Below are 9,489 nucleotides of genomic sequence, written 5' to 3' on the forward strand. Positions count from 1 at the left end.
TCCCTTTCAAGTACCCTTTTTAAGCATGCTAACTTATGTAGTTGGGGTATAATCTCAGTTTCCATAGAAATTTCATAAACAATATCATGGAAAACAACATAACATCATAAGTATGCATTTTGCATTTACATATGCATTTATCCACATATCAACGCATAAAACTAAGTAAACACTCACCGCAAGCAAGTTTTTCCACTAAAATCACCTTGAGAATACTTTCCTGAGAATTCCAACATATCAATGGAAATTCCCCAATTAATACTTGTTATATCAATAAATAATGTCAAAATAGCCAAAATACCATTATATAATGAAAATAACAGCTTACCCTACTCCAATTTAGCCAAAATCCTAAAATTAGCCTCTTTAGAGGTTATTTGGACTGTGGTAGGCAGCTGGACATTTGGCAGTAGGCAGGGTGGGCATGTTGTGCCGCACAGGGGGCTGACGTGTTGGGCGCGTTTTGCTCGATGGCCTGTTGTGCTGGGCGTGATGCGTCGCACGGTGGGGCTACTATGCTCTGCTAGTGCGCGGGATGCATCGAGCGAGGCGCACTGACGGGCAGACGCAGCGCTGCAAGGTGTGCGCAGGGTGTGGCCTGGCTGTGCGTCCAGGCTGACTCAATGCCTCACTAACGCAACCTTTGTTTCTTTTGATCTTCAATTAACTTGGCAGCCTAATAACTCAAATGTAACACTCTAATTATGATCTCAACACAAGATTTTTGGTGATTGTATGAATAAATCCCTCTCACCCAACCTCTCTATTTATAGCCATTCCAAACTCACCCCCTATGACAATTCAACTCCCATTTGTCTCACTTTGGAGTTGCTAACACTTAGCCTATCCTGCCTAGCCTTGAGTTGTTCTCATCTCAGCTTGCCAGCCAAAATTCTCTTTTTTTGAATGAAATCTCCTTCACCCACCTCCTGCTTAGGGTGATAAGACTTCCATTACATGAAATCTCCTTTGTCCACCTCCTACTAGAACTTTGTGTGATCCTTCTTTTGCCACCTAAATTACTTAAATACTTAAACATATTTCTCTACTTAAATTGTTTAAGACTTATGCTCGTATAACTATTGGCATCTTCCCTTGGAGTTTTTCCATAAATTATCCTTACCTTTTGTCCTTAACACATAGCAACTCACCCTTCCTTCATCAAAGTCCCATTTAGCCATCGTAGGAGTCGGCCATCACCAACGCATAGGGTGGCCGCTCACCCTCGATGCATGACTTGCTAGGTATGCTTGCTCTACCTACTAAACATGAACGCACGACGCTGACCATCGACGCCTGTGTGTGCTGTCTTGGCGCTTGTGCGCTTGGCCACATAGGCATGCCTCGCCGCATGGGCGTGCGCTTGGCATAAGGCATCGAGGCATGGCTTCTTGGCAAACTCGGCAGCGCTCGACGCATAGGATGGGCGTCCGACTTGCCCGTTTGACGTATAGGCAGGACGCTCGGCATACATGCTCGACGCATGGGCTGTGCGCTTGGCCTTGGCACATGGCCTGTGCACTTACCATGCTCAATCGACGTGCCTCCAACGCATGCCCGGCTTGTGTCCACATGCCCTTGCGTTTATTGTATGAAAGCCCTTGGCCATTTTTCGAGTCTTCTTCCTTCCATCCTCCATGCACTTTTGTGTTCATCATATTTAAGCCTCCCATATGCGTTTGGTCTTTTGGTCACCTTTTTGGATAATTTAGTATTAATGTTTTCCATTCTTTGCCCCAATACCTTACTTAGGATTTTTCTTCTCTATTTAACCTACCACTTTAGATTTAGTGTTACGGTCTTACAAGTTGAGACTGCCTTGACGTAGTGGGAGGGTTATGAAGACACCGGATCACTACATGGGTTTGACTGAAGCCCAAAATTTCATTATGAATGATGATGCCGAGGATCCATTGTCTTTTAATAAAGCAACGGAGGATGTTGACAAAGAAGAATGGGTTAAGGCCATGAACCAGGAAATGGAGTTTATGTACTTCAATAATGTCTAGGAGCTTGTTGATCCACCTGATGGGGTAAGGACTATTGGGTGTAAGTGGATCTATAAGCGAAAGAGAGGTGTAGATGGAAAGGTGCAAACCTTTAAGGCTAGACTCGTGGCAAAGGGTTATACCCAGGTTGAGGGAGTTGACTATGAGGAAACTTTCTCACCTGTTGTCTTGCTCAAGTCTATCAGGATTCTTCTGTCCATAGCCACATTTTATGATTATGAAATATGACCAATGGATGTCAAGACTTCCATCCTTAATGGTAATCTTGAGGAAACCATCTATATAACTCAACCAGAGGGGTTCGTAGTTCCAGATCAAGAGCAAAGAGTTTGCAAGCTTAATAGGTCCATTTATGAGCTGAAACAAGCATCTAGATCTTGGAACATAAGATTTGACATTGCTGCCAAGTCGTTTGGTTTTGACCAGAATGTTGATGAGCCTTGTGTTTACAAGAAGATCATCAACAACTCAGTAGCTTTCCTGGTACTGTATGTGGATGATATCCTAATCATTGGAATTGACGTAGGGTATCTGACTGGCATTAAGAAGTGGCTAGCTGCCCAGTTCCAAATGAAAGATTTAGATGAGGCACAATATGTTCTTAGGATCTAGATTATTCGGGATCGCAAGAACAAACGGTTAGCCCTATCTCAGGCAACGTACATTGATCAAATGTTTATCAGGTACAGGATGTAGGATTCCAAGAGGGGTTTGTTACCTTTCAGGCATGGAATCATTCTGTTTAAGGATTAATGTCCTAAGACACCTTAAGAAATTGAGGAGATGAGACAGATTCCCTATGCTTCTGCTGTAGGAAGCTTGATGTATGCAATGTTGTGTACCAGATCCAATATTTGCTATGTAGTAGGGATTGTCAATCAGTATTAGCCCAATTCAAGATTTGATCACTGGAAGGCGGTCAAGACGATCCTCAAGTATCTTCATAGAACGAGGGACTACATGCTTGTGTATGGAGATAAGGATCGGATTCTTATAGGATACACGGACTTTGACTTTCAGACCGATAGAAATTCTCGCAAATCGACATCGGGGTCAGTGTTTACTCTGAATGGAGGGGCTGTAGTCTGGCGAAGCATCAAGCAAGGATGCATTGCAGACTGCACTATGAAAGCTGAATACTTAGCCGTTTGTGAAGCAGCTAAGAAGGCTGTTTGGCTGAGGAAGTTCCTTTCAGATTTGGAAGTTTTTCCAAATATGGATTTGCCGATCACACTGTATTGTGATAACAACGGGGCTGTGGCAAATTCGAAGGAACCTCGGAGTCATCGTCGGGATAAGCACATGGAACGGAAATATCACCTGATCAGGGAGATTGTGCATCACAGTGATGTGATGGTCACGAAGATCGCATCGGAGCACAATGTTGCTGATCCCTTTACAAAGGCCCTCATGGCTAAATTGTTCGAGGGTCACCTGGAGAGTCTGGGTCTGCGGGACATGCGGTATCTTTTGTCATGTTTTTATCTAGACACATCATATGTTATGTAGGAAATTACAATAAGCTATCACTGCAAAGTTTATTCATGAACACTTCATGAAATCACAACAATTCTTTTGAGAACATTTTCCGAATTAAGAGACAAAATTACACTGCTTTATGCGTAATGAAAATTTCAATGTAATATATTCATCAAATTTTTTGACTTATATCGGTAATTAAAACTTTTAGAGAAATAAATATAACTTTGAATTATATAAAATATGTTAATCGATTATATGCAATCTATTATCCATTCTAATTTAGCAAAGAAATTTAAAGATGAACCCTTGAATTTGAATATGAATCTCATTCACATAAATGCAAAAATTTTTTTGCTATAATACTCTAATGAGTTAGAATAAACGCCACTGTAGGGCAGTCAGTCATTCTTTCACTAGATTGATACATTCTAAGCCAAATATTACACCAGTATAACTCTTTATTCCTATAACATATAGTTACTATATTTTGGTCAAGAAACCATTAACTTACTTAACAATTTTTTGTAAGTGTAACACTTCATTTTAGATTCTAGAGTTCTACTTGAATGAGCCACCCATAGGAAAAAATAGATTGGGGCAAAAACTAAATAGATCCTATCCATTTCTGGAGTTTGGGTAAAATTTCATGCAAACACCATTTGTAGGGGGACATAAACAAAGGTGTCTCTATTGGGATTTGTGTCCTAATTCTCCCGGAGTCTCGTTGTTTTGTAAAGATACACATTGTTTAATGAATAAAATTAGTGTTATTTAGTTCTGGCATTTACTCATATCTAATAAACAAAGCTCATTGGTTATCTTATGTGTACTTAAGCATGTATATGTGATATACAAGTGGATCATACCTTAAGTGATAACCTAAATAGGTTTGTAGTATAAGAATTAAGGTGGGATACCTGATCCTGGTGACACTATGGATACGACCTGCTTTGTAGTGGTTTGTAAGTGTTGTAAACTACTATAGATGGTAGATCCTAACCATTCATGTGGAGACTGTTATGGTAACTTATATATCCGATGGTAACTTATATATCCAATATATAAGACTGAGTTTCTGAGTTTTATAGAGAAATAAAATAAACTAGGGCACCTCATACCCATCTTTTACCATTCAGTATCTCTATACCCGATATTTCTCCCACTTGCCCAGGTTATCTGGTATTTCTAGTCCTATTAGGTAATTCTCAAACACTTTAGCCGAGAGAATTATTGTAAACAAGTTTGTATACAATAGGCTTTTTAATAAACTATATGGGGATGCATCTCATTCTCAATAATGGCCAGGAAGCACACTTTCCTCTCACTACATTGAGGTACTCTCTACTCTTTGAGTAAGATGCATCTGACCTGTCTCAACAACTCTTTGTTAACAGTTAGAATTTTCTATACTTTGATCTAGCCCTTAAAATATCTAAATATTTACAAATGGCTTTTAACAATTTGATTCTTAACAGAAGTTGCTAGAACAAACATAATTTTTGAAAATGAACATTTCTTTTGTCACAAAAATATATGCAATTTGTTCTTTACAAGTTTTCATAAAAACAAGTAACATCAAGCAACAACTTCTCCCACTGGATGAGCTGAGCAAATGGTCCCACGGACTATTTAGCCTGGTTACCTTTCTCTGCTCTCTTCTTGGCAAGATACTGAGGGTAGTGTCTCCTCCAATGCCTTTCTTCGTAGCAGTGGAAACATTTCCCTTTATCTGCAGTGTTATCCTTGCCTTTCTTTCCAGTAGGCTTGTTCTTCCCTTTCCCTTTGCCTTTCTTCATAGGAATACTCTTACTCTTGGAAGATGAGGCAACATCAGGCTTGGATGACGTTCCTCTCTTCTCGACAGTGGTAACATTTACTTCTGACTCTAGACTCTTTGTTCTCAACATTGTCTGGTAAGCTTATAGCTCATTCAGTAGAGTAGTCAAGTTGTAGTCAATTTTATTCATATATGCATTCATATAGAATTGCAGAAAACTCTTCGGAAGAGATTCTAGAATAAAACCAACTTGACTTCTCTTGTCCATGACAACACTGTTTACTTCTGCCACATTAAAGTGGACTATCATGTCCAGGACATGTTCACGAACATTGGTCCCCTCTTTCATGCGACTGTTGTAAATGTACTTGATGGTATCATGCCTCAGGGTGAAGGATGGTTGTCCAAACATCCCTCACAAAGATTCCATAATCTCTTTGGCAGTACTCATATCCTCATGCTTCTTCGCCAAGACATCAAACAAGCTGGCGAGGATATAAGCACGGGCTTTATCATTTGCCCTGATCCATCTGTCATACACATCCTGAACATTTCAGTTTGTGCTGGAGCTAGGAATGGGAGGACACTCAGTTAAGACAAATCGCAAATCGTCTATCACAAGTATCGTATTCAATTTGATTTCTAAGTTACATAGTTATCCCTGATGAGTTTATCCGATGCCAACACTTGTATTATTGAACTTGTCATTCTGAAATTTTAAATCCAATCAAGTTTTAGATATTTTAATAATGTACCCAAGATTATTCTTTTGCAATGATAATAGAACAAGACATTCTTGTCTAAATACTATCTCCAGAATAACTCATATTCCGATAATCATTTAGGTACCGCTTTTGGTTAGAATTTATTAGCACTTAATAATTCTGTAAGTGTAGACCCACCATTTTTAAACGTTAGAGGCTCTGATAATTGTTGGAAAGGTACTAGCATGCAGCAGAAACAACGAGGATCAATAAGCACTTTAATCGTTAATTTTGGCAGAAAAGAAAACATGCTCATAATAGAATTTAATGGGTTTCACGACATATCTTTGAAGAACCATTGAAATCTTGATTTTCATTTGCTAAATCCTCCAAATCTTTGTGCAGACCACCGCAAGATCTTCCCTACTATTCTCTTGGTGCTCTAGATTGAGTTGTAGGACTCAAAATAAGGTAGAATCAAAGGGATCTTAGAGAATGCTCACTGCATCAACCCAAATTGAAGAACACCTTATTCTCAAGAATTTTCAGCTAAAATTCTTTCAGTTACAACCTCCAAAATTACTCCAATCTCTTCAATATATTACAGACTATCATGCAATGCATGGGATGTAGCTCATGCTTGGAGTAAATGAAGATTGAAGAAGTGGGTTTCATTGTGAGCAACTTGAAGATGGAGATGGAAAAATCTTATTTTTCCTTTTTGTGTTTTTCTATTTCAAAAACCCAAAATTAATTTTAAAATCCTATTTTATTTCTAAAATCAAAATTTATTAATTTTCTAATAAAATTAATAAATAATTATTTAAACAATTTAAATAATTCTAATTAATTTAATATCCAATATTAAATTAATTTTTACACAAATTCATCTTCATATATTTAAATCATATTTAAATATATTTTCTCCAATTTCATTTTATTCTAATTTGAACGTTTCAAATTAACTTATCACGCTACTCTAGAGCTAATCCATTTTCGAGTTAGTAGTGGAACCTCGTGGACCTACAGATCATGGGCTCTAACGATCCGAGATTAATCGACTAAACTCATTAGACCGATCTAACCCCCATCGTTAACTAATGGGTCACTCCACTAAAGCCCATAGTTGAACTCCCCTCACTGTAACTATATTATGTCCACCCGATATAACCATGATTAGTAAGTTAACCCTTCACAGGTTGTTCGTAATAACGGCTAGGTCAAATTTCTGTTTTACCCTCGAAATTACCTCTTATTCCATAAGTCCCCACTGATCCCCTAATGAACAATTGTTTTGTGATTCAATCAACAAAACCAAGTCCCTCTTAGGCCAATGAGAGGGCAGGATCCCTTGTTCAAGACCCATAATCAGCACTTAAGGGAACAACCTCTCTATTATCCCTAAAAGCGGGTAGAAGTGAATTTCGTCTTGCACCCTATGTCCCCAGCTATCTATCCAGTCTTACCATGAAATGGGAGTCTTATTGAGCCGGCGTTGTTGAGCCAACCCTCACCTATGCAAATCTAAGGTAATCCCGAATAAACAGGAGTTCATAGTTAGATCAGGATTAAGGTCAAGTTATCTAGGTCATCGCTTTGAAATAGTCAGTCTTAAACAGTAAACAATGTTATAAAGTAAGAGTGACTCATTTCGTGGTCCGATCTTGTACAAACCTTTTTGCACAAGGACACCCCCACTTCTCATGTCCAACATGAATGAATTAGGATCACTTCATTTGTAGCACTTTACAACTCTTTGTAATAACTACAGAGCAGGCCGCATCCAATAGTGTTACCAAAATAATGTACCTAGCCTTATCCATATACTATAGATCATTTTGACACTTTACTCGAACTTGATTCACCTTTATGTCTTCACATAAAATTCAAGTACTCATCCAATAGTCAAGGGACTTTCAGGTTTATTGGATTTCTATCAAGCAAAATATTAATTCAATAACACTTTTATTGAATTTTCAGAATAAGTTCCATTGTTTACATACCACGGGTTTTAAGATATAAAACCCAACAAGGGTGAGCCACCTCATTGTTCAAGCCTCAGAATCAACACTTAAGGGAGCAATTTATCTTTTTACCCTAACTATAGAGAAGGAGTGAATTCCTTCTTGTATAGCTGTGTTCTCAGTTCTCTAATTAGACGAATCACCAAAATGGTTGTCTTATTAAGTCGGCGAATCTGGCTACTCTCACCCATACAAGTTAAAGGATCGCCCTCATAAGCAGTTCACAACTCACTTAGGATTAAGGTCAAGTCACCTATGGTCATCCTGGTGAAATGTAGGTCTCTTCTAGCAACGACGTTATAAAGAAAGACTTAACATTTCGTGGTCTGGTCTTTATACAAACATTTTGTATAAGATACCCCTACCATATGTCTCAACAAGAATGATCAGGATCAGATCATTTATAGTACTTTACATCAATTGAAATCATCTTCCTTCTCCTTTGTCGTTGCATGTCTATTGACGTAAAGATCGATCTTAGAGTCAGATCCACTTGAGGTTCCTTGAGAGCAACTATCGGATGTAGTGACAACTTCAGAGAATGTATTCATTCCACTATATTTTTTATCACTTCGTGAATAGGGTCTATTGTTCTGTTGTATGGATTTATCTCTTTGAGGAGTGTATATCTCATTTGTTGATTTTACTTTTACTATTCCTTTGAAAGTTAACATAGTTTGAAAGAGGTACAAAATTTTCCCCTGTACCTTTAGGTATCCTTATACAACAACACTTCCTTCCTCTATCATCTAATCTGTGAATTTCAACAATATATCTTCGCTTGTATGTTTTTTTTTTTTTTTTTAATTCATAAGTTGTAGTCTTTGTATGCATTTCTTAAGAAAAACGGTTGTTTCTCGATATTTTTTGAAGAGTAGAGAAAGATGAGTGTATTCATCATAAAGACTCTGGTAATAAGGAGAAGTTGACATCATCTCCAATCCTTCTTAAAAAAGATGCCATATTCAATTTCAAAAAAGAATGCAAAGAAGCTTTTAACACACTTAAGAAGAAGTTGACATCAACTCGAATCCTTCAACCACCTTGATGAGACTTACCATTTGAAATCATGTGTGATGCTAGTAACCTAGTAGTGGGGGCAGTATTAGGACAAAGAGTTGAAAAGAAATGCCATGTGATTTGTTTCGCATCCAGAACACTCAACTCATCTCAAATCAATTATTCAACAACAAGAAAAGAATTTCTCTCTATAATTTTTGCTTTGGATAAGTTTAGATCTTATATTCTTGGTTTTCCATCAATCATTTATACTGACGATGCTGTTCTCAAGTACCTAATGACGAAGAAAGAATCAAAGCCCAGACTTGTCAGATGAATTCTCCTTTTACAAGAGTTCAACATAACCATTAAAGATAGAAAAGGATCTAAAAATTCAGTGGCAGACCATATAAGTCGAATAAAGCAAGAAGAAGAACTAATACCTATTAGAGAAGACTTCTTAGATGAACATTTTTTCGAGGTTTCTACTTTCT

This window comes from Benincasa hispida, chromosome 11 (genome assembly GCF_027475165.1).
Source record: "Benincasa hispida cultivar pf3 chromosome 11, pf3_genome.v1.1, whole genome shotgun sequence".
Lineage (NCBI taxonomy): Eukaryota > Viridiplantae > Streptophyta > Magnoliopsida > Cucurbitales > Cucurbitaceae > Benincasa > Benincasa hispida.